Source organism: Tachysurus vachellii, chromosome 7 (genome assembly GCF_030014155.1).
Source record: "Tachysurus vachellii isolate PV-2020 chromosome 7, HZAU_Pvac_v1, whole genome shotgun sequence".
NCBI classification, from domain to species: Eukaryota; Metazoa; Chordata; class Actinopteri; order Siluriformes; family Bagridae; genus Tachysurus; species Tachysurus vachellii.
Window position 1 is genome coordinate 5,034,224 of NC_083466.1, and position 25,479 is coordinate 5,059,702.

Genomic DNA, 25,479 nt, shown 5'->3' on the forward strand with positions numbered 1-25,479 from the left:
GGTCGGTTCCGTTGACCCGGTCGGTCCGGCTGGCTCGGTTGACCCGGTCGGTTCCGTCGACCCGATCGGTCCGGCTGGCTCGGTTGACCCGGTCGGTTCCGTCGACCCGATCGGTCCGGCTGGTTCTGTCGACCCGGTCGGATCCGGTGTCTCAGCGGGTTCGGCGGGTTCGGGTGCTTCAGCAGGTTCGGGCGCTTCAGCAGGTTCGGCCGTTTCAGCAGGTTCGGCCGTTTCAGCAGGTTCGGGCGCTTCAGCAGGTTCGGGCGCTTCAGCAGGTTCGGGCACTTCAGCAGGTTCGGGCGCTTCAGCAGGTACAGGTGCGTCGGCGGGTTCGGATGCTTCAGGTGCCTTAGGTGCTCCAGCCGGTGCCGTAGGGATGCCGGCCGCCCGAACTGGCACCATTGGGGTGTCCGCCAGCTTGGCGATCAGCCGGTTCCCCCGGGCCTCGCCCGAGCTTTCCGGTCTGGCACCCATGTGGACGGGTTCGGTCACCGGCGTACACAGGCCTGAGTTGGGCCGAGGTACCGTAGGGGCCTCGGGCGTCCATGGCTGGCCTGGCTCCGCAGCCCACGGACCCTGATGCCTACTGCCCCCCCCAAAAAATATTTAGGGCCGGTGTCCGACTCTGTCCTGTGCACGGTTAGGGAGGACCCGCACAGGAGCAACGCTACGTTGGCCAGGTCCGTGAAAGGCCCCACCTCTCGGCCCAATGGCACTAGGTAGCGCAGCCCGTCCTCCAAACCATGCCGGAACAGGTCCTTGAGGGCCCTCTCCCCAAAATCCACCTGATTGGACAAGTCCAGGAACACCTCTACATATTCCTCCAGTGGGAATCCCCCTGACATAAACGGAACAAAATCTCTGCTGGATCCATGTGGTTGGTCGTTCTGTCACGATGTTGGACAAAGGCGAGTGAGGATCCAAGTGCAGATTTTAGGGTTTTAATCGTCCAACACACAAATGCAGCTGAACAGACAGGCAGACAGACAGAGACAAGGCAACAAACAGGGCTAACAGGAAACAGGAACAGGCACACCAACATCCAACATGCAATAACGACCAACACCAGGGAAGTGAACAAACAGAGTATAAATAACAGACAGGAACCAATCACAGCGCAGAAACAATCAGAGACAAAGACAACACACCTGAAGGAGAGAAGGAGTACAATTAATGTCCATGGAAACCAAAGAGTGGGCAGAGCAAACAATTAACAACCGGGAAAGACAGCAGACAGAAACAGGACAGAAACACAGACAGACTCATTACAGAGCCCCCCCCAGGAGTGGATTCCAGACACTCCAACGCAGAACCGGAGGGTGGTGGAGCGGAGGCGGAACAGGGGGCGGAAAGGCGGGCCAGGTCCATGTGGCGGCAGAGGGCAGGGCAGAGCCGGCAGAGCAGGAGGCCAGGGCGGAGCCGGCAGAGCAGGAGGCCAGGGCGGAGCCGGCAGAGCAGGAGGCCAGGGCGGTGCCGGCAGAGCAGGAGGCCAGAGCGGGACTGGAGACCAGGGTGGCGCCGCAGGCAGAGTCAGCGACCAGAGCAGGACTTGAGGCCAGGGTGGTGCCGCAGGCAGAGCCAGCGACCAGAGCAGGACCGGAGGCCAGGGTGGCGCCGCAGGCAGAGCCAGCGACCAGAGCAGAGTTGACGGCCAGGGTGGTGCTGGAGGCGCTTTGAACCTATAAGTATGGACAGGAGAGGGAGAGACTGACAGAGACAGGGAGACAAAACTAGGGACTGACAGAGCAGATAGGCAGAGCAGTTTGGTACCAAGCCCTCCAGGCAGGACAGAGAGTCTACGGGGCTTGGGCGCAACCATACTCGCTGGTTCCGTCGACCCGGTCGGTTCCATCGACCCGGTCGGTTCGGCTGGTTCTGTCGACCTGGTAGGCCCGGCTGGTTCTGTTGACCTGGTCGGTTCCGTTGACCCGGTTGGTCCGGCTGGCTCGGTTGGTCCCATCGACCCGGTCGGTTCGGCTGGTTCTGTCGACCTGGTAGGCCCGGCTGGTTCTGTCGACCTGGTAAGCCCGGCTGGTTCTGTTGACCCGGTCGGTTCCGTTGACCCGGTCGGTCCGGCTGGCTCGGTTGACCCGGTCGGTCCCATCGACCCGGTCGGTCCGGCTGGTTCTGTTGACCCGGTCAGTTCCGTTGACCCGGTTGGTCCGGCTGGCTCGGTTGACCCGGTCAGTTCCGTCGACCCGATCAGTCCGGCTGGTTCTGTCAACCCGGTTGGTTCCGTCGACCCGGTCGGTTCTGTCGACCCGGTCGGATCCGGTGTCTCAGCGGGTTCGGCGGGTTCGGGTGCTTCAGCAGGTTCGGGCCCTTCGGCAGGTTCGGGCGCTTCGGCAGGTTCGGGCGCTTCGGCAGGTTCGGGCACTTCGGCAGGTTCGGGCACTTCGGCAGGTTCAAGCACTTCAGCCGGTTCGGGTGCTTCAGCAGGTTCATGTGCATCGGCAGGTTCAGGCGTTTCAGCAGGTTCAGGTGCCTTAGGTGCCATTGGGGTGTCTGCCAGCTTGGCGATCAGCCGGTTCCCCCGGGCCTCGCCCGAGCTTTTCGGTCTGGCACCCATGTGGATGGGTTCAGTCACCGGCGTACACAGGCCTGGGTCGGGCCGAGGTACAGTAGGGGTCTCGGGCATCCGTGGCTGGCCTGGCTCCGCAGCCCACGGACCCCGATGCCTACTGCCCCCCCCCAAAAAAAAATATTTAGGGCCGGTGTCCGACTCTGTCCTGTGCACGGTTAGGGAGGACCCGCCCAGGAGCAACGCTACGTTGGCCAGGTCCGTGAAAGGCCCTACCTCTCGGCCCAATGGCACTAGGTAGCGCAGTCCGTCCTCCAAACCATGCCGAAAGATGTCTTTCAGCTCCTTCTCGCCGAAGTCCACCCGATTACATAGGTCCAAAAACACCTCAACATATTCCTCGATTGGGGAATTGTCTTGACAAACACAAAACAAAATTTCTGCTGCATCCATGTTGTGGTTGGTCGTTCTGTTACGATGCAGGACACAGGCGAGTGAGGATCCAAACGCAGATTTTAGAGTTTTTAATCATCCAAAACACAAATGCAGCTAAACAGACAGGCAGACAGAACAAGGCAACAAACAGGGCTAAACAGGAAACAGGAACAGGCACACCAACATCCAACATGCAAAAACGACCAACAACAGGGAAGTGAACAAACAGGGTATAAATAACAGACAAGAACCAATCACAGAGCAGAACTAATTAGAGACAAAGACAACACACCTGAAGGAGAGAAGAAGTACAATTAATGTCCATGGAAACCAAAGAGAAAAGAAAGACAGCAGACAGAAACAGGACAGAAACACAGACAGACTCATTACAGTTTCAAGACGGGAATTTTTTGCAGTGTATGAGTGCACAGAATTCAGGGCTGTGTTGCAAATGGCACAATGTAGAAGAAGCTTTATGTGGATTAAGAAAAATGGAATATAAATACTTTTGTGTTTAAGTTCTGCTAGCAAAAATGAGTAAAATGTATAGCTGTGTGATTTGGGTGTTGTCAAATCCAACACATTTTCAATTTTTTTGTACTGTATAAATAATTTCTCAAATTACCAAATATGATAAACAAATTCCCCTTAAAAACCACTGAAACCTGCTCATAATATGGTGAACTTCAACCATAGACTCACAATAATCATTTTATTAAGAAACGTACAAGCATTTTAAAATACAAGGCTCCTTAATCAACATGTAGATGAGCTACAACAGCAGACATCCACATCAAGTTTTGAGATTGTTTTGAATGCCATATGTACTACACATCCAGTACTTGCCAGAAATTCCCTGACCAGTTTACTTCTCTTTTCATCAATTTTGAGGGTAGTTCTTGGTAATGTCACTGTTGTGCCATATTTTCTCCACTTGATGATGACTGTCTTTTCTATGTTCCATGGTATATCAAATGCCTTGGAAATTCTTCTGTACACTTCTCCTGACTGATACCTTTTAACAATGAGATCCCTATGATGTTTGGAAGCTCTCTGTGAACCATGGCTTTGCTGTAAAATTCTACTAAGAAAATGTCAGGAAAAGCCTAGTGAAACAGCTGCACTTTATTTGTGGTTAATCAAGGGCACATTAAATGATGTCAGGTCTGCACTGACTACTATTAAACATGCGTTTGAATGTGATTGTGTCACATCTCAAATTATACTGTAAGAGAAAATATTCTGAAATGATTTATCCTGGTCTCATTTTTTTACATAACTGAAACCTGATATTTTAAACTTTTGTGTAAACTTTTTATATCCACTGTAAATTATTGTGTAGTTATATTGGGGGTAAACGTAAAGTTTGTCTTGCATTGAGTTTGATTTAGGAGTATGTCATTTTAAAGGACAAGTGGGTCATTATATGTGATGTTGTGTAGTTATACATGTTAGACAGTTACCATTAAACATGTTTTGTATTATAGTAAAGTTTGTGTTAGTTTTAGTGTGTAATGATATTATAATAAAATGAATTTTAAAAAAACAACTGAATTTGTATTTGAGTAGATGGAAGTGTAGGTTTAGCATATTCACTATGGGTGAATACACATAGGAAGGTTGCCGCCCCGTCAAGTGTTAGAGGAAATATATAGGCCGTTTGATTGCTCAAGGATTACACCACCTGAAGTTAAGGCAAGGCATCATATCTTCCGACGAAACGACAGGTAAGAGTTTTAACGTATTGGTAGGCTTGTTCAGTGACTTTGTTTTAATTTTTAGTAATTGTAATTATAGTGTTTTTAACAGATTTGTGGTTTAGGGTTTTTTTTTTCCAAAAAAGTAATGAGACTAGATATGTGGTTGATGAGTTCACGTTTATACCAGTAGATTGTGTAATTTGTCAGAGAAGCCGTTGTTTATTGTAAGGACGAGCAGGGGTATTATTTATCATGTAACACAAGATTCCAGTAAGATATATTTATATATTTTTATTGTTTAGCCTATTTATTATTTGTATTTTTTTTTTTTTTTATTAAGTGGTAACTTTAATTTAAAGCAAAAAAGATGTTTTATGCAGTATTGTGTTTGTTTTTTAATCATAAGATGGTGTTTGTAGAAACGTATTTAGTTTGTTGTTATAATTCATACATAAGGCTTTTTCAGGTGAATTACGAATGAATAGTATATTGACAATTTTATTCGATTCATTTAAAAGTACATGTAATAGAGTAGTTTTAGAGCATTTTCTGTTTCGTAGGTAGTTTCTGTTTTGTGTGAGAGTGTTTGTCATAGTTAGTAGTGAACTGTAGTAATTTTACTAGTTGGTAACAGGGAGTTTTAATTACTTAAAACTAAAGGTAAAATGAAGGTTGTTCTTTTTTATATATTGTTCTTATGTGATTTATTTGTATACATCTAATTGTTATTTTATTGTAGTCTAATAATAAGTAACAGTCTTATTTATTATGTAGTTGTTTAAAATGTTGTCCTGTTATTTGAAGTATGAAATGTAGGCATTGTAAGAATGTTTAGTGTTTTATTAAGGTGGTGTTGGTTCAAGTAAATGTTTATTTCAATTATGTGTAGTATGGGGTTTAATCAGATTAAGAGTTGATGCGTTTGATGTTTAATCCATTGTAACAAAATAATTTCAGAGAAAGGGTTGTATTTGGCATTTTGTATTTCAGAAATGGTAGTATTAAGTTTTTTTTTATTTTTTTTTATTTAGTTTCAAAATGTAATGCATTTACAAATATGCATAGAATTGTTTATTATATTTAGTGCAGCATTCTTGTTTAAATTTTACTTTGAACATATATGAAGTACTGTTTATATTTATTATTGTGGTCATTTATATTGTGTAGTGTAAAGAAAATACAGAAAGAAGTTCTACCTTGAATCTGCAATAATTGTTTTTAATGAAATGTCTTGTGCCGTTGTAAATAATCATATGTACCAATTTGGATTACAGTCTTGTAGAATACATGCTTTTAAACTTGACATTTTGATAATAAGTTGCAACTGTGTTTTACAGATTTCAATCTTGAACGCTGCTGTGTACAGTGTTTCGCCAGCAAGCAACACTGAATATTCGGGGGGAAAGATCTGGAATGTAGAACTTGTTGTCTTGCAGATGCAACATCATCTATAGACCTAACACTGTGGATCAAGCATATAGAGATGGTGGAAAACAAGAAGTCTTATAGTTTCCAGAATTTGACGACGAGAAAGTATCATGGGAACTTGAGCCTGACAACTACATGGGAAACTATATCAGCTTTGTCAAAACCTGTGGCTTGCATTGAGGTAAACAAATCTGTCTCATGCAACGTTGATGTGAATCGTCTGAATTTGCCTGTTGAAGGTGCAGCCATTCGTGTGCTGAGATTGTGTCCAAAATGCCAAACCCCCCAAAATGATTTGTCTACCATGGAAATGTTTCACAGATGCCAACGTTGCAAGATTTTAAGAGTATCCAGCTACATAATGACATGTAATGGTACTGTCACATTCATGTTGGAGGATGAGGAACTGTGTCTTTCCATCAATACCTCACAACTTTCACGATTTCTGAAAAGCGAAGGTAAATGTGGTGCGATGGATTTTCAGGACATAGAATTTTTGCTTACAGTGTTGCTTCAGTGACTGAGTATACTGCTGAAAAACCGATCACAAATCTGTCAAAAGGATGTGAAGCGGAGCAGCAGGAGGACCACTGTAATGAAGGCGTGGAAGAAGGAGGCAGCGACAAGGAACTGTGTGGTTTCTCAAAGAGCACAGAAACGTGCAATCATGCCAGAGTGTGCTGTACCTGAAGAATCTTCTGTATCCTCAGAGCTGACAGTTTTAACATCAGCTTTACCGACTTACAAAGTTCAACGGAAAAATGTTGCAGTGTCAACAAAAAACAGCAACAGACAACAACAGGCAAAATGGAGAAAACTTCAAGTTTGTCATCTGCAAATGCAGTAGTTGATGCTACAGATTTTGATGTTAGTTTTGAAATTTAATAATAATCTGCAATTGTGAACATTCAGAATGTAAATATATACATTATATATATATTTTGTTTGTTTATGTGCACTTAAAACATGTCAAAATGAGTACTTTAGTTAATATTGTGTAAATGTTTGCTTTTATATTTAAGTAGGTTTATAGTTGTTTATACTGTTTTACATTTATATGTAACTACAGAACGTTTTTCTTTTAGCAGAATGTTTCATTTTTACATATTATACTTAAAATTGTGAAGGAAAAGGTATCCTTCCTCTTTATTCAATTGTTAAAAAGCACATGTGTGTTTTTTTTCTTTGCACAGTTGTGTTCATTTTGTTTGAGATTTTTTTTTTTGTGGATTTTGTTTTTTTAGCTGTTGTAAAGTATTTTACAGTTTTAAGCCTTAGTAAATGTCATTTGTGCATTTTATTTAAAAATAAAAAGTATTTTGTTGATACTGTTTATTTTGATATTTTTAAAAGTTGTTTTGAATAAAAGATGTTAAAGTTGTGAAATGTTTCTGAGTTATCATTTTGTAGTTTTATTATTTCTGTTTAAGGTATAACTACAGGGCAAAACTTATATTTTTTTTTCTACACTTCTTTACAATCTGAATTTGATTCTAGTGGTCAAGTAGCAATAAAGTAAACTTTTTTTGTATATACATGTTTTGATGTCTCTTTAGTCCACTGATCCAATGTGTTTGCTACTGTATGTAGCGGCCCCTTGGATTTATTAATCAAGAAGAAGCAGAGAGTTCCAAACGGGTGTCGATTTATTTCTTCCTCTCAATGAGCATTATGCACCATAAGCACCATGAACACCTTGAAAACTACATCAGAAAACAGCAAAATACAAAATGCTTCTATGTAGTTTCACAAATAATTAGCACATAAATCATGTTCACATATTAATCATGTTTACACCAAATACAAATCATTTTAACATTTTAACTAATAATTAATATAGAATGAACAATGTTTTTAAACTGTTATGACAGATAAAATATCACATGCTTCTTTTAAATGAAATACAATATACTGTATTACAATTGCTCACAGAAAGAATATATTGCTTTTATCATGAGGACATGTGCAATTAACTCAAACAAATGAAGTTCATGACATTCTCTGTTCCCTAAACAAAATTTTTGATAATCTCTTCTGATAATAATACACACTCCACATTTTTGAGTTTCATACCTCATTCCGCTCTCCAAGGGCACTAATTAAAGAGTTTCCGCCATCAGCTAACATTCTGTCTAGCTCGACACGCACCCTCACAGTTCAAGGCTCTTAGAAATAACAGGTACGAACAATACAAGAATAATAAAGTAAATCACAATGTAAACTCTTTCCTTACAGGATTCAAATGGATGAACATGATAAACAACTAATGTGTTTAAGTTTTTTACCATTACATAAGAAAAACATAAGAAGAAGAAAACGGCGCTTTTCAAAATAAAGCAGAACAGACCACGTGGTGGCACTGTAGAACTACAATGTCTTATTAACACATAAATATAATACTGTGTAGGAGAATATTAATGCAATTTATCAGATATTTACAGTGGGTTGTAAAGTAACACTGGTATTGTTCTGACCTTTATTGGTGACTCAGTTCACTGTCACTGAAACTATGAAGTGATGATCTGTACAAAGTTAAACTACAGCAGTGTCACTTCCTGGGTGTGGCCTTCTAGAGACGTGACAAGTTCAGCACATACAGCACTATTATACAGAATCATCACAGAGCTGTGTTCAGAAATGGCTCAACTGTACAACTTACTGTACATAGTGAGATACACACCACTGATTCTCACTTTAGTTACAGGTCATTCATTGTATTATATAATATTTATGTTTGTTTTTAAAGCATATAGTAATTTCCTAATTTACCAGGTTAATATTTGCTTTTGAAAAATTCGTTGCAGATTTATTTCTTTATATTCTTTTTCACTCCAGGCAGTTTTGCAGATAAAATTGGACCAAAGGATGAAGATGCCAACATTGTGGGGAAAGAAACAGACACTGTTACTCTGAAATGTTCATATGATATAAACAGTGAATATGTTTGGCTTTATTGGTACAAACAATATCCTAACAGCGCACCACAGTTTTTACTGTTTAAAGGAGCGAGGTCATTGTCCCAAGAGCGCAAACCCTCTGACACTCGATTAGAGACAAGAACAAGCAGAGACTCTACTGAACTTACTATCAGAGGTCTAAAGCTCTCAGATTCTGCTCTCTATCATTGTGCTCTTAGAGACGTAACACAGCGATACAGAGTCAGTGAAAGGCTTTACAAAAACTTATAAAACCACATCAAAGATCCTCCCTTTACCAACCTGTTATCAGTTAACCACAGACAAACGATTATTGTGGTAATTATGTGGTATAAATGAATAAAGAAGCAAACAAGCAAACACTCCACAGTGTGTTACAGGTGCACAGGACATGAAATTAAGTTTATTGTACTTTTCCTGACAGTTTTGTTCATGATACACTGTAATCAATAGTCATTTAAAATTTACTGATTAATTAAATGGTGCATTCATTTAGTCATTCAGTCTTGTGTGTGTTATGCATGTATGTACAGCTGCATGTTACTTTGTAGGATGTGAACTAGAGCAATGTCCTTTTACAAACCTCTCAGAACAGATGTGAGTTTGATTGTAGAGATACAATTGTACAGTTTGTACAGAAGATGAAATGGATAAATAAAAAACTTCTCTAGAGAGTAGAAAGTTCAGTAGAAAGTTTGTCACTTTAACTGCGTGTACATTTGATTGCTAAAGGTCAATGTTTCTGTTACTGAATCTATTCTAAAACATGACTGTGAGATTACGGATGTCTCTGACGTTTGAGTTAACTCTATTCTGTTCCCACTAGAACTGTGACATTCAGGATTTCCTCAACACATTTCTATCTGCCAGCATTTGTTAGGTTGCAGCTGCAGGGCACTAAGCACTTGTTTATGATGTTTAGAAGGTAAAGTGGTTTGAATGTGATTATATAATACATTGTAGTTTTACTAATGTCAAAGACACACCTAATATGTTTAAGATAATGTTTGGGTAAAATACATTTATGTCTTTTGGCAATTTTTTCTTTGCTTGCGATGAAAGAGTTACGCAGATTTGAAATTTTCACCAAACAGTAGCACTAATTCACTTCTTATAACCAGCAATGAATAAAGTCTGAGGGTTTTACAGAAGTCACACAATAGTATGATGTTAATGGTGACTTTATGAAACATGATTATAGCCACAACTGTACACAATGGAAGCTAATGAATCCCTGATATTTTCATTTGCTCTGCTCATGCTAATTTACATAATGAATTGCCCACAAATGACCATATATGGTAAACAACTTTCCTTTAAAATAGCCCATTAGACTACTTATGTTGCTGCCTCATATGGACAACAGGAACCATGCCAAAATATCTAAGGAAGGAAACATCAGCAACGCCAATGCTTTGTCTCGAATCCCTCTCATCTCAGTAAAGAGTTTCCTGCACGTTTTAGAATTACATGCCAACTGACTGCATCTTGTGATCAACAAAACTGATAATAACTCAATTATTACAATTGCTTTTATAAGTAACAGTAGGTGGGAAAATAGCTTCTGTGAATCACTTTACCTGAAATTGTCATTTTCTACCACTAGAGGTCGCTGCACAATGTCAGGACTAATGTCAGAATTGACATGACTACACCTCAGTAGGTGGAGCTAGATGTGGTGAGATACAGTTTAGACAGTTTCACAGAGATACTGACATTTATATCTACTGCAAGAGACACACAGAACAATCATGTTATTCTTCTTTGTATTGATAGTTGTCAAACATTTTGGTAAGTCATTTATATTATACATAACCTTTAGGTCGATGCTGGAGATTTGTACTGTTAGATAAACAGGTCCTTAAGCAATGAAAGTAGAAATGTTTGTTGTTTTAATCTCTTTACAGCAGGTGCTGTTGACAGCAGCATTACACCAGACCAAACCATCATATCTTCAAGTGAAGGCAGCAACATCACACTGACCTGCACATATGATCAATCAGCTTTCTATCTCCACTGGTATCGAAAAAACCTTCAATCAGAACCAGAGTTTCTGCTGCTGATTCATAAATCCACAGATAGTGTCAATAAAGCTGAACAACTTGATCCACGACTATCTATCAAACTTCGTAAGAAGCAGAACAAAGTAGATCTGGAGATCTTTCCTGCTGCAGTATCAGACTCTGCACTGTACTACTGTGCCATGGAGCCCACAGTGACACAAAACTCTAACAGACTGTACAAAAAGTCAAGCTTGATATTTTTTTCTCAGCAGGTGGAGCTGTTTATCTGTTTCATTCAAATTCAGTTTTCTTACTTAATTCTCAAACTTTTGCCCTGCGATGGGTTGGCACTCCGTCCAGGGTGTATCCTGCCTTGATGCCCGATGACGCCTGAGATAGGCACAGGCTCCCCGTGACCCGAGGTAGTTCGGATAAGCGATAGAAGATGAATGAATGAATGAATGAATTCTCAAACTTTGATGTATATTTGTTTTGGCAATCTGTTGGTAATGTTTAGCGATTGAATAATCTGAGAATAAATCTTTTAAATATAAATGTTCATCTTTAATCAAAGATAATTATTTCTCTTAATGTCCATGCTGTTGTATTGTTTTTCCCCTTATGTATTAAAAAATGTAACAAAAATCAATAAGAAAATATATGTAAATAATTTAAGATGATAATGTTCAACACTAGTTATCGGAAGACCTCTCTTTATTATTCACAGCTTATAGAATAGCACTTGATCCAGCACACTGATATTAGCCATTCAGTCATCTCTGCAGGGCATCAGAGAGATCACTCACCAGAATATTGAAGCACTTCCGGGTCTTCTACCGCCACTGTGGGTATTTAAACAGGCAGTTCTTTAGACACCAAGCGAAGTATTGTTTGTGCTAGTTATTCTACCAAACCTTTTTTCCCAACCATTGCCACTCTGTGTTACTCACTTTGTGTATTGATCTTTGCTGTGTTTGTTGGATTTTCCTCTTTTTGGATATCGTTATTGTACCTTTGCTACACTGATTCCATTCTGGACCTTTGAATTTAGTGACTTTTTTTTTTTGGATTGTGATTTTGAGCCATTTTGGATTTGTTTGCTGTGCCTTTTCTACATTAAAACCTCCATATATGGGATCTAGAGAAAGGTTGGTTGCTTCTCTCTTTCTCTACTGGTCAGGGTCATGGTTGATTCAGAGTCTGTCCCACACATGATGTGGGAAAACACCCTGAATGTGATGTCAGTCCTTTGCAGAGCTCTATACACAAACACTTTCACACACTCATTCACACAAAAGAGCAATTTCTCCCAGCAAATTTCCTCCTGTCATGTATTTATTGGAGGTGATGAACACACAAATTGACAGTAACCTGAACTCAGCATCAAACTGAGGACCCTGAAGCTGTGATGCAGTAACACAACCTGCTGTGTCACTGTGCTATCACATTGTACAAATCCTTCTGTTTTCTTCTAGTGTGGTGTTGCGTCATTTTTACAATAAAGAAAGATCTTTCTTGATGCCAGTCTTTCACAGTTCATCGTGCACACACATTCACACACTCCTTTATTCCTTAGGGGAATTTGCAATTAAATTAGAAGTTCAATAAAGACAAGCCGTAGCTCCACATATAAAACACTGAACCATATAAAGTATCTAAGACCATTCACTCAGACCAGCAATGAGGTAATGAGGAAATCTCCAGAACTAAGGAAAGAGTTTTAGGCTTTGTAGGAGATAAGAATTAGACCTCAGACCTTAGACCTGTTGGGATGGAGTGTAAGTCTCTGTAATTTACCACTGCAGTGTGTGTAACAGGTTAAAGTGTTGTTGCTTCATTTTATATGATGTGTGTACTTTAAATAGTTTGTTTTACAGTTTTACACAGGAAACCTTCTCTCCACATAGCATTATCTATACAGATGGTATAACCACTACAGACCAATTCCCGGTATTTTTACATAAGTGACTAGAACTGACTTATTTTACATTTCTTTGTGAGTGAAGTATTAAACAAAATAGCTTAAATTGAAATTTGACTGCCCGCAAGAAAAACTAGCCCATGTAAAGTTAGTTGTCTTAAAGAAATGCAACCTCGTGCTCCATCATGCACCATCAGCATGGTGTTAGCTAGTACATTTCGGTTAATGCGAGTCTGTTGTATCATGACATGCTAAATAAATAAATAGATAGCTAGATAATACTTTATTTTGGATAGAAATTTTGTAGATAACAGATCAAAAGATTTTAACAGATCAATTTTTTTCTTGTCATCATGTAAAAAGCAATTTAATGTTTTTTATTAGTCTGCAGATTCAACTTCAAAGCAAGGCTAATCAAGATGATCTGGAAATGTAAGTATTGCATATTTGCTTGTGACAAAAGGGGATACTTGTTAAAACATTACAGACTTAAACATGGGAGCTATGCAAGCCAGCCTTTTCCATGCCTGTATCAAGAATGTTTATGTAGTTTTAAGTCTTTCAATAGCCTTAAAATACACTTATCCCGTTTTCATACAGCAACTGATAAACAACAATCGGAGGGAAAATTTGAAGCTAAGTTTCGCTGTCAACTTTGTGATTTTCTTGAACCCTGTCAGGGTTCTGAATATTACTGAATATTTTGCCCACCTTCGGCATAGACATCTCAAAGACCACCAAAAAGTTCAATGTCCATTTCAAGGCTGTAGCTTTGAAAGTAGTGTATATTCCACGTTCAGTGCACACAAACGTAAGCATCACCAAGATCAAAATGAGAGAATGTTTAAACCAGAGTTAATAGTAAGAATAGAGAGTAATGAGAATGAAACTGATGACAGTGTAATTGACACTCAGGATTGTGCTGTGCAGGAGATGCTTCCAGGTGAATTTGGCCAAGATGATTTCAATGCAGAAGCAAGCGAAACACAATCTCAAGATTTAGGAGAACAATTGGAACATAATTTAGCAGCTCTTTTTTTAAAAATGCAAACCATCCTTTACATGCCAGAGAACTCTGTTCAGGAAGTAATTCAACAGCTTTGCCAAATAGTTGTTGTCCCTGCCACTTTTGCACAAGAATGTGAAGACTGTTCTTCAGAAACACTTTGGAGATGTAGATGAGTCAGTTTTGAAAGAGGTGGTTGAGACTGTGGCAGAGAGTGATATATTGTCCAAATCATGTGGAAAAAATGGATGTCTTGCAACTAGTAAAAGGAGAGCATCATATGTAATGCGCAACTTTCCTCTGGTAATGCCTATAGAGTTTGTTGTTGAGAAAGGAAGAAAAACTTTAGCGTATGTTCCGCTCTTACAGATGCTACAAAAACTGTTAAACAAGAAAGACATTTTGGATAAGGCTATGTCAAAACAAGAACATAAAACACATGAATATAGGACATGTAGTGATGGCTTAGTTGTGATGAATTCACAATCGCTCTGGGTCTGTACATCATTGATGATTTCGAAGTGGCTAACCCTTTAGGAACATCTAAAAGAAAACATAAGATGTGTGCACTTTATTGGGTTATTGCAAACTTGCATGGAAAATACAGATCCACACTAAACTCAATTCAGTTTGCTCTTCTGTGCAACACTGAAACAGTTAAAGAGTGTGGTTATGAAAGAGTTCTGTACCCACTTCTTTGTGATTTAGCCACTCTCGAACAGCATGGGGTCTACATTGAACATCTTGTTAGAAGTGTTAAAGGGACAGTACTCTTTGTGTCAGCAGATAACCTCGGTGCCCATTATCTTGCAGGATTTTATGAAAGCTTCATTGTGGACAAAGCATGCTTTGTAAGTATTATTTATGCATTTTTACTGTCATAGGTTTATTATAATATTTTCAGCTGGAAATATGGAAACCTTGCTGTGCATTTATGTTAGTAAGAACAATTAAAAAAACACCAAAAACAATCTTATATTTTACATAAACATTGAATGAAATGGGTGAGGAGGAAGTTTTAATTTTAAATCATTCAGGAGAAATTTAAATTCATGTCATGACACCTTTGAAACACTTAAATACAATCAAGGTTAATCTCATAACGTTTTATTTTAATCAGTAATTCATGTCATATGCAAAGACTATACAAAAGAAAAACATACGCACTTAATGTTTAAATATAACTGAACTCCTGGATGCACTTGTGTACATAATTTACAAAAAAAATATGCAACTAAACAAAAAAATGTCCAATAAAATTAATATCTAGAAAAAAACTGTATACTGCTAAAATGTATTTTAGTAATCTCCAATCTCTTGTCCAGGCTTCTGATGATGGAGACTCGTACCAACATGTGCCAGTTGGAATCCTTAGCTTAGAAAATGAAGATGTGGCTCTGCAACCCCTGTCCCTCCGTCTCCACCCATCCTCGGTGGGAATCATCTTGGAGGGGAATGTTGTAATGGACAATTTAGACAACATACCCCAGGCCATGTGTCTTCTTTTTAGACTACCCAAAGTGCATGGGCAACACCTTTCTTTTCATTCAGCAAGTTTTGCTAGGTTTAGGCAAGAAGGAGTTGAAGGGCAAGATTCTGGCTGTTACAAATCAGCTAACCATGTAAACAGGTACGGTAAATTCATGTTTCTTCTGGTTCTCTTTCAGAATCGTTAGATAAAAAAAACGTTCCCTTTCCTTTCGTTGAGCTATGTCTTAGGGTTGGACAAATGTTCATGTTCCTTATTAATACAGTATAACAACAATGTGCTTGTTAAATATTTGGAAAAGTTTTAAAATACTGTTTTAAAGATTTAAAATTGGGTACTTAAGGTATTTCATTGTTTTTGTCAGTCTTTGAAAACTGATTTTGATAAGTGAATTCAAATAAATAGTAAGTTCAAATAAATGATTGTTAGCCTTTGTCTTTATTTGTAATGCAGGTGTATCTTTATTAAATCATTTGCAGTAAATAGCTATATTTAAATTAAAGTTTTTGGGTTCTGTCTACTCACAACATTCATCCAGATTGTAGGTTTCATGTATGGTTTCTGTGCATAACTGTAAGCCCTAACAGGTTGATTGAATTAAAAAAAATTATGGAAACTCGTTGCCCTAAAAAAGTTAATTTTGTCTTGTTGAAAAAACAACACATTTTAAGTTTAATGTACCTAAAATTTCAATTGCACTGCATTAAAAACTGTTAGTTCAATGAACTAAAGGTTTTCAATTAAATGCATTTGAAATCTTAATATAGTAATTTCCTAATTTACCAGGTAAATATTTGCTTTTGAAAAATTCTTTGCAGATTTATTTCTTTATATTCTTTTTCACTGCAGGCAGTTTTGCTGATAAAATTGGACCAAAGGATGAAGATGCCAACATTGTGGGGAAAGAAACAGACACTGTTACTCTGAAATGTTCATATGAGACAAGCAGTGAAAACGTTTATCTTTACTGGTACAAACAATATCCTAACAGCGCACCACAGTTTTTACTGTATAAAGGTGCAAGGTCATATAGTGGTGATTATAGCACTCCTGATGATCATCGATTAGAGTCAAAAACAAGCAGAGACTCTACTGAACTTACTATCAGAGGTCTAAAGCTCTTAGATTCTGCTCTCAATGAACAATGTGCCTTCTTGGTGGAAAGCAGAAGCCTGTAAAGGCCTGAGCATCTGCGGGTAGCGTGGCCGAGTGGTCTAAGGTGCTGGATTTAGGCTCCAGTCTCTTTGGAGACGTGGGTTCAATGTTTCAATGCTCTGATTTAGTGTCCTGTCTCTGCTAGAGTGGGGTGTGATAACCTAGCACTGGGTCTGCATCTTAACTTTGGTCCATATTTCTGTGCTGGTAAACTTACATGCTCTTTGGAGGTGTGGGTTTAAATCCCACCACTGTCAGAGAAACTTTTGAAGGCATAGCATAGTCTTTTTAGACAGTTTTTTATCTCACCTAAATGTCTGCTCAGTCAGTGTATTTGTATTTACAATAGTAAAATTTTGTTGCACAGTAACTTACACAAAGCACGATGGAGTTTAAAATCTAACTTTATGTAATATGTAAACACTACTGTACACTAATTTTTTATATGATATATTAATTATATCGAAAATAAATAATATACAGTGTGAAGTCTTTGCTATTTTAAATATGTTGAATAGTACACTGTGTGTACTGACCATGTACGAGTATATTGCATCTTTTCACATTTGCACATTTCACCTGATATTGAGCATTTTGCACATTTTTCACCCATATGTAACTGTAATTACTGTATGTAAACTGCTCTGCAATTTCTGGAGTTCGCTCCCAAGAATTTCACTCACCAAGGCACATGTGCTGTGGTGATGTGACAATAAAAGTGACTTGACTTGACTTGACATGTTTAACGCTTTCCATGAGGTAAATGGAAAGGGTGCCTGCTAAACATATTTCCTATAAAATTTATTTTATTTATTTTCATTAATGCAATTTAATATATAAGTGTATTTTTCTTATGGGCGTGTCCTGTCCCACACACATATAATGGTTCCGAAGCCCATGGATTTCAGAAAGCAGGAGCGTGGTCAATGCTGTAGGTAAAACACGGAATGGAGTTTAATTTATTAGGGCATTCCTCAAGCAGAATGGATTCGACTGGCGGCGCTCTGAAAAGTAATAAAAAAAAGGATAGAGACGGTAAAAGTGGGTGGGTCCAATATTATTGCTCTTAAAAAGTGGGTGGGTCCTGTCCCACCCACATGTAATGGTTCCGATGCCCATGACCACGGGTATCGGATTAGGATTGGTCACGCACCACCGATACCCGATCCACTCAAAATGCTTGGATCGGCATAGATACAATACAGAGCACTTATGTACGTCGCTCTGGATAAGGGCGTCTGACAAATGCTGTAAATGTAAATGTTATAACATAAAAATGTTAGAATAAATTGCTAGAAAAAATAGCAACCTTTTTAGAGCTTGACATGGAATAGAATCAGCTTGTAACATTTGACAGAAAGTTCTATTAAGAAGCTCAAATTGACTCAGGAGTTAAAGAACTTAGGAAGCCTTTTTCAGCACAGCTTGAAAGGAAGGAGAAGACAAACCTGTACCAGCCAGGAATAGAACCCCAGTACACCACTGGTGCACTCTGTACCAGGCTCTTTTGCTAGCTATCCAAGCATTGATTGTTCAGGGTGCCTTCTTAAGAAGCTGAAGCTTTACCTGTTAGGCCTTCAGCTTTGATATTCAAAGTCCATTTCAATGTTTTTTCATCCAGCTCACACATGTGACAGACCAGATTGTGAAGGTGATAATGAGCAGCAGCAAACAGAAGCACTTGGCAGTTCCTAAAGAACACCTTATAAACTGACCCAGAATTGACTCAAACCCATAATCCTCAGCTCCGAAGGTTGATGCCTTATCCATTAGGCCACTGGGCCTGCAGACAAACATTTCAGAAAAAACTTTTTTTGAAACCATATATCATTTTCTACTGCTATCGCATGAGTTTATTATCCGCATTCACTCCAATCCTTCACCATTTTCCAGATAGATCTGAAAAGCTCTGGAAAGCAACAATTGAGCCTTCTTCAAATAAGACATTTAAAGAAACACATCCCCAAAACATTCTGTTTAATGCAAGAATAAATGGCAGCTTGGCAAAATCCAAATCTTGCTGCTACCACTACGTTTTGGAGAGCATGACTTAGAATAGAATCAGCTTGTAACATATGACAGAAAGTTCCATTTAGAGGCTCAAATTGACTCGGCGGGTACAGCACTTATGAAGACTTTTATGGCAGAAAGGCAGCAAAGCACAAACCTGCACCACCCGGGAATCGGAATAAACGGCAGGCAGGAATTAATGGCTGCTTTGGAAAAAATTAACCTTACTTATACCTCTACCTTTTTACCTCTACCACCAGCTTGTAACATTTGACAGAAAGTTCTATTAGGAAAAAGTGTAAATCTTGCTGATACCACTACATATTGAAGAGCATGACTTGGAATAGAATCAGCTTGTAACATATGACAGAAAGTTCTATGAAGAAGTTCAAATTGCCTCTGGAGTTACAGCAGAAGACAAACCTGCACCGGCCAGGAATCGAACCCGGTTCACAAGAATGGGAATCTTGTATGATACCACTACACCACTGGTGCACTGTGTGCCAGGCTCTTTTGCTAGTTATCCTAGCATTTGTTGTTCAGGACCTGCAGGATTCTTGAACTTCAGGGTGCCTTCTTAAGAGCTAACTAGAAGTGCACCCAGATGCTACTCCAACCCACAATCATCATGTGAAGCTGAAGCTTTACCTGTTAGGCCTTCAGCTTTGATTTTTTGATTTGTTGATTTTTTTGACAAAAGTCAATTGGCCGAAACATAGTCTTATGCCCGTTTTCCACCGAGGCAGTTTGAGTGCTGGTTCGGAGCCAGAGCCTAATTTAGAACCAGTTCTTTCTGTTTCGACTGCCAAAGCACCGGCTCTGAACCAGGAAAAGTGGTTCTTAAGTAGCACCAAAACGTTGCTGGTCTAGACTTAAGGACCGCTTGTGTCAGGGGCTGGGGGCGGGGCTACTGTTAGCGCATTTGTTAATGTAGCTTAAGTATACTAATGTTTAATACACTTTTACTTCAAGCACACATTATAGTAAGTAGCTACATGTTAAGGCTACCTTTTTCTGTGTTAATGAAAAATAACATTATGTACTTTCTCGATTACAACCTCCGTTTATACAAATTACATGGAGCTGCACGTACACTTTGGATTCGCCGCGTTTGGATGCTAATGTAGGTTCACAAAGCCATGAGCAGTAACAGTAAAGCAACATCCGCCATTGTTGATGTGTTTGTGTTTGCCGCTGCTGCGCTAAAGTTGCTGGGACACGTGACACGTATACAGTGACGTCAGACTCGGCTCTGTGATGGCTCTTTAGCCGGTGGAAAGGCAAACCGGTTCTTAGAAGGTTCGCCAGTGGAACCAACTTTGAACCAGCACCAGTGCTAGCTCTGAACCAGCACTCGGTTCTTTTTGGTGGAAAAGAGGCATTAGTCACACACAATCGGTTGTAAATGAAAAAAAAACAACAACAATATTTCACTACTGATTAAGATTGTGACAAATTTTTGTCCTTGTACAAAAATGCTAATGCAGAGGGATTTGTGATTTCATAGGAGATGGTGTATAAGTGTAAGTATATAAATATTACAGATTGTAACTGTAATTACACCTTCATACTGTATTATTTTATTATAACTGAATTTTTATTTGAGAATTGACAAACGTTATATGTTTGTGAAAACATAAATAAAAAAGTTAGTATGTGATTCTCATTTTCTGAATTAATATTTAGAATATTTTTGTTGATGCTGTTATTGAATATGATTGTAGAGACTACTGATCATTCATTATACAAACAATGCATCTGTTTATCCACAGACTGTTTATAACTCAGTGTTAGTTGTGATGACATACAGTCACATCAATCAGCTGCATGAAGACTGCAGAGAACTGCTGTACAGGACCAAGATGGTATTATTAACAATAAACAACACTAAAGTCTCTTCTTGGTGAGTTGGGCTTCTGTTCCCCACATTCACTTCAATAATAAAAATAAATAAATATGTAATATATACATATTGAGCACTTTATTGTAAATATAGGTGTATTATAAAGATACACACACATATACCGGGACACTTTTCTGCAAGGAGCGTAGCTTCCCCAGCAGATCAGTGTGGCAAAGCATTTACTGCAAAACCCAAGAGGGCTTCCAGTGGCCTACTGGATTATGTTTCGGCCTCTTGCATCAAAGACAATGGGTAAGATGCCTAATGGATAAGGCACTGGCCTCCTAAGCCAGGGATTGTGGGTTCAAGTCCCACAATGGGGTGTGCTGAAGCAGAGTGGCGCAGCGGAAGCGTGCTGGGCCCATAACCCAGAGGTCGATGGATCGAAACCATCCTCTGCTAAGAGCAGCCTATGTTCTAACTAAATGCAGGTTGTCCAAAATCAAAAAAGAAAGTTTTAATCCAAACTTAAATACTGGACCTGAAAAAAAAAGACGCACTGTTAAAATAAAATACTGCTTTATTTGTCTCAACATATAAAGTTAATGAACTCATATAGGTGATCTAAGGACAAGAGGAATCCTGGATTGAATGACTGAAATGACTTTAACTTTTCATATACGAACAACTACTGAACTTTTCTCTTACCCAGATTGAGCTGTAAAAAGTATAATTTGCCCATTCCAAGATCAGCCTGAACAGGGCCAGTGGCGCAATGGATCAGAAGATTCTAGGCTCGACTCCTGGCTCGGTCTGTTTTCACATCACCTCCAACCTTCCTGCTCAGTAACAAAGTTTACAGTCAGAGATCCCTGGTTTAGCCCAAGTGAACAGATCAGGTCAAGTGTGTGATCATGAGAGTGGGTGGGTAAGTTTACATGTTGCAGAAGCTGAAAGATTTCCAGTATTGACAGAAGTCACCACCCCTGACTTGAAGAGGCAAAAACAGAGAACATATTAAAGCTGCTCACATTCTTTTCTCATCCTTTACACAATAAACCCTCTGTGATATAAACTCTACCTGTTCTTCTATCATACAAACTGCACAAATATGATCTTAACTAGGGTTGAACAATAAAGGGAATTTATGGTGATTAATTAGAAAATTGGGGAAATTTATATAAACTGTATCTTATAAAAACATAAATATAAACATTTTGTTTGGACATAAACTGACATGCATTCAATCAAATATAGATTTTTAAAAAATTACATTTTGACAACACTGGCTGAGGTGAAATATATCCACACATGAGATGGTGTCTGTGACATAGTTCTATATAATAAGTTTGGGAAAAATCTTGGGTCTGAGAGATACATTTAAAGACCCCATGGATTCATAGCGTGTTTTGGAAGCTTTTCTTCCTGATAGAGGTGATCCATTTTTCTTTGCACACGTGCATCATCACTGACCTCATCATAACCTCAAAACCATCGATTGTTGCACACAGAACGTTGGTCCATGCTAGAGTGGGGTATGAAAATCTAGCCCTGCGTCTAGGTGTTTTGCAAGGGTGTTATGAGTTGGACCCTGCTTAAGTGCATTAGCTTTAGGAAGCAAGCGCAGTACAGTCTTTGTACACAAGCCCTTAATGACCCTGGACTTAGTTGTAGGTAGCGTGGCCGAGCGGTCCAAGGTGCTGGATTAAGGCTCCAGTCTCTTCGGGGGCGTGTGTTCGAATCCCACTGTTGCGAGGAAACATTTCAAGGCACAGATAAAGCATTCTAACTGTTCCCTGAGTCTGTGCTAAAGTGGGGTGTGATAAGTTAGCACCGTGTCTGCAACTTTGGGCTGTATTTCCATGCTGGTTTAGTGCAGATGATTGTTAGTTCACATGAACAAGAACAAGATCAACACATTCGGGAGAGCATAAATGCTTCCAATTCCATAGGTAGCATGGCTGAGTGGTCTAAGGTGCTGGATTTAGGCTTCAGTCTCTTTGGAGGTGTTGGCTCAAATCCCACCACTGTCATAGACACTGCATATTCCTTCTAGACAGTTTTTTATTGTCACCTAAATGTCCGCTCAGTCAGTGCATTTGTATTTACAATTGTATAATTTTGTTGCACAATATCTTACACAAAGCATAATGGAGTTTTAAATATAACTTCATGTAATTTTTAAATATTTGTGTAAATACTCACCAAGATGGACATTTATTTACAATAATTTGTGTGCAGGATTCAAGAAATGATCTGTGTTATGTTATGGAGGAATGCACAGTGCATGTAAACAGTTTAATTGCTGAGTTTTACAAGTGATTTTAACATCTGTTTCCTTTAGAGACAGAAATACATGAGTGTTATAAAGACACCACAAACTACCTGGAGTTGTAAATACAATTTAATTATAAGGTCTAATATAAAATGATTAATCCAGAGCATACATGTGTGTCTGTATGACCTGTTTGCAGGGTTTTATTTATTAGTGTGTTAAGGTTTTTCTCTTCAGTGAACACAAGATGGCGCAGTCACTTATCTTATAGTGGGTCAAGTACTAGAGCACCACACAACCTGCTCACATTCTGAGATGATGGATTCTACTTTTCACACTAAAACTTTTGTGACATAGAGTATACTTGTTCTTCTATCATACATACTGCTGATATAATATCCTAACCCCTGCCCTGGTTACTGTTAGTGCCTAAGCTCATTTCAGAGATACCATTCTGATTAAACAACAGTGTAAAATAAAGTGTAAACAAACAGTGTAAATAAAGTGTATTAGTAAATAAAATTTGTTTGGATAAATAAGCATTGTGTGTTAATCGTTCACTTTGCAAAAATCGTGCACTGTACAAAAACTAGTTTTGTTATATTTTTAAAAGATACAACCATGTGCCCCCATTATCCTGCACTACAACCCCTCTACTTATTTTTCTCTTTTCCTCCTTTTCTTTCCCCCCTGCAGGCAGTCCCTTTTGCCCTGGCTCTGTTATTAAAGGTTGTGCATTGGCCAGGAATCAAACCCAGGTCAACTGCTTGGAAGGCAGCTATGCTCTCCACTATACCACCAACACCTTGACTGCAGTAAGCCCAACTTTGGTGACTGAAAGTTGATGCTTTTTAGTAACGCTTATTTATTTTGTTACTTAGATGTTTCCCAGGCCTCAGCAAAGGGTGGGCAGGCTTTGCTGTGGTTTCTGTAGTGTAGTGGTTATCATGTTCTCCTTACACGTGAAAGGTCCCCAGTTTGAACCTGGGCAGAAACAAGGATTTGGGCTTTTGGTTTATGGGAAATGAGTTGAGTTTGGTGCTCTGTGTCGGCCGTTCCTTCTGGAACACCCTGAAACCAGAATGATTCCCACATAGCGCGACAGTTTTCACGTGGCTGCTCATCTGCTATTGCGATCAAATGAATAAACAGTTTCTTTCTTCCTTTTGTTGGTTCCTTAATTTATTTTCAGACTGAGAGCCCAGTGTCACGCTTTGTAGTTTCTGTAGTGTAGCGGTTATCACATTTGCCTAATATGCAAAAGGTCCCTGGTTCAAAACCGGGCAGAAACATGCTGAGGCTTTTGAGCTTTGCTTCAGTAAGCAGCCTGTTGTTTCAGCTCGTGTGACACAGTCAGACATTGAGACTCTAACCGTGATAGATGCAGTTTCTCCACAACAAGGTGCCTCCCTTAAGTGTTTGTTGTAGCTGAAACAACGTACAGAAAACTTAAAGGTCGTGCGTTGGCCGGGAATCGAACCCGGGTCAACTGCTTGGAAGGCAGCTATGCTCACCACTATACCACCAACACATATCCTGCAATAATCCCAACAGAAAAAAAACAACCATCCACAACAAAAGTGAATATCAGAAAGAGCTCTTACATCAATTCACTTCTATTAACTATACTATTCTATCTATAATTTCAGAAGCATCGGTTGCATGTGTGTGTCTGTGTGTGTGTATGTGTGGGTGTGTCTGTGTGTGTGTGTATGTGTGGGTAAAGATGTACAAAAGCCTGGAGAAGTTTACAAACCCCTAAGATTAGCAATAGGACAAAAAAAAAACAAAGTGAGAGGAATAGAAATACAGGAAAGTAAAGCAGAAGGTAATGCTTTTCAATATGCAACGGTAATTGTAGAAGGGAAAGAAAGTGTCTAACATGTTATGGAGATTATAAAGGAATGCTGTAAAGGCTCGAGAAGTAAATTAAATGAGGACAAAACAGTATACAAGGCATTGATTTTAAGGGACTCTTTTAACTTTAAAGAAGTAGATGAAATAAAAATTCTAGGGATTTTGATTGGTAAAAACAAGAAGAAAGTAAGGGATGAAATGTGGGAGGAGCTTTTAACAAGAATAGAATGGAGACTAAACTTTTGGAAACAAAGAGCACTGAACTTGAAAGGGAAGGTTTTAATTTTAAATGTTTTAATGGTGTCTAAGCTTTGGTAGGTTCTATATGTATATGATATGCCTGTTTGGACAGAAACGAGGCTGAAAAAATGCTTTTGTGACTTTTTATGGGAGGGTAAACCAGCAAGAATAGCTTACAACATGATCTTAGGGGTGGCGGAGAGGGGAGGCTTAGGTTTAATGGACGTAGAACAGAGCAAAATGAGTCTAAGAGTGAAAGTAGTCAAGAAATATCTACAAGAAAAAAAACAATTTGAATGAAAAAAAAACAATGAAATATTTTATAAACAAATGTGGCAATTTTAATTTGGACAAGGGAATTTTATGGATGAAAACAAAAAATTGGATGACGGAAGGATTACCGGAATTTTATAGAGAAATGTTAAATGCCTGGGGAAAGCTGTTAAAGATTATTGAGCACATTCCACAAGGGAGAGAAAGCATTTTAAATCAACCTCTGTTCTTAAACAAAAACATTTTAAAACAAGGGAAAGTAATATTTTTTAAGAAGTGGATGGTAGCAGGGATAACAAGAGTACAGGACGTTTTATATGAATTTAAAAAGGAGTTTCTACCAGAACAGTTTTTTATTGATGCAATGGAAGAGGCAAAAGAGGAATA

The 25,479-nt window shown here is 39.2% G+C and overlaps 4 non-coding genes across 4 annotated transcripts; 2 read left to right on the forward strand and 2 right to left on the reverse strand.

The window, feature by feature from the left end:
• Window positions 1–19,028: 19,028 nt before the first annotated feature.
• trnag-ccc (transfer RNA glycine (anticodon CCC)) lies at window positions 19,029–19,099 on the reverse strand. The gene has a single exon. It is a non-coding gene; the product is annotated as a tRNA-Gly (tRNA).
• Window positions 19,100–23,646: 4,547 nt separating this feature from the next.
• trnav-uac (transfer RNA valine (anticodon UAC)) lies at window positions 23,647–23,719 on the forward strand. Its single transcript has one exon. It is a non-coding gene; the product is annotated as a tRNA-Val (tRNA).
• Window positions 23,720–23,941: 222 nt separating this feature from the next.
• trnai-aau (transfer RNA isoleucine (anticodon AAU)) lies at window positions 23,942–24,014 on the forward strand. Its single transcript has one exon. It is a non-coding gene; the product is annotated as a tRNA-Ile (tRNA).
• A 167-nt stretch (window positions 24,015–24,181) lies between these two features.
• Window positions 24,182–24,253, reverse strand: trnag-ucc (transfer RNA glycine (anticodon UCC)). Its single transcript has one exon. It is a non-coding gene; the product is annotated as a tRNA-Gly (tRNA).
• Window positions 24,254–25,479: the final 1,226 nt, after the last annotated feature.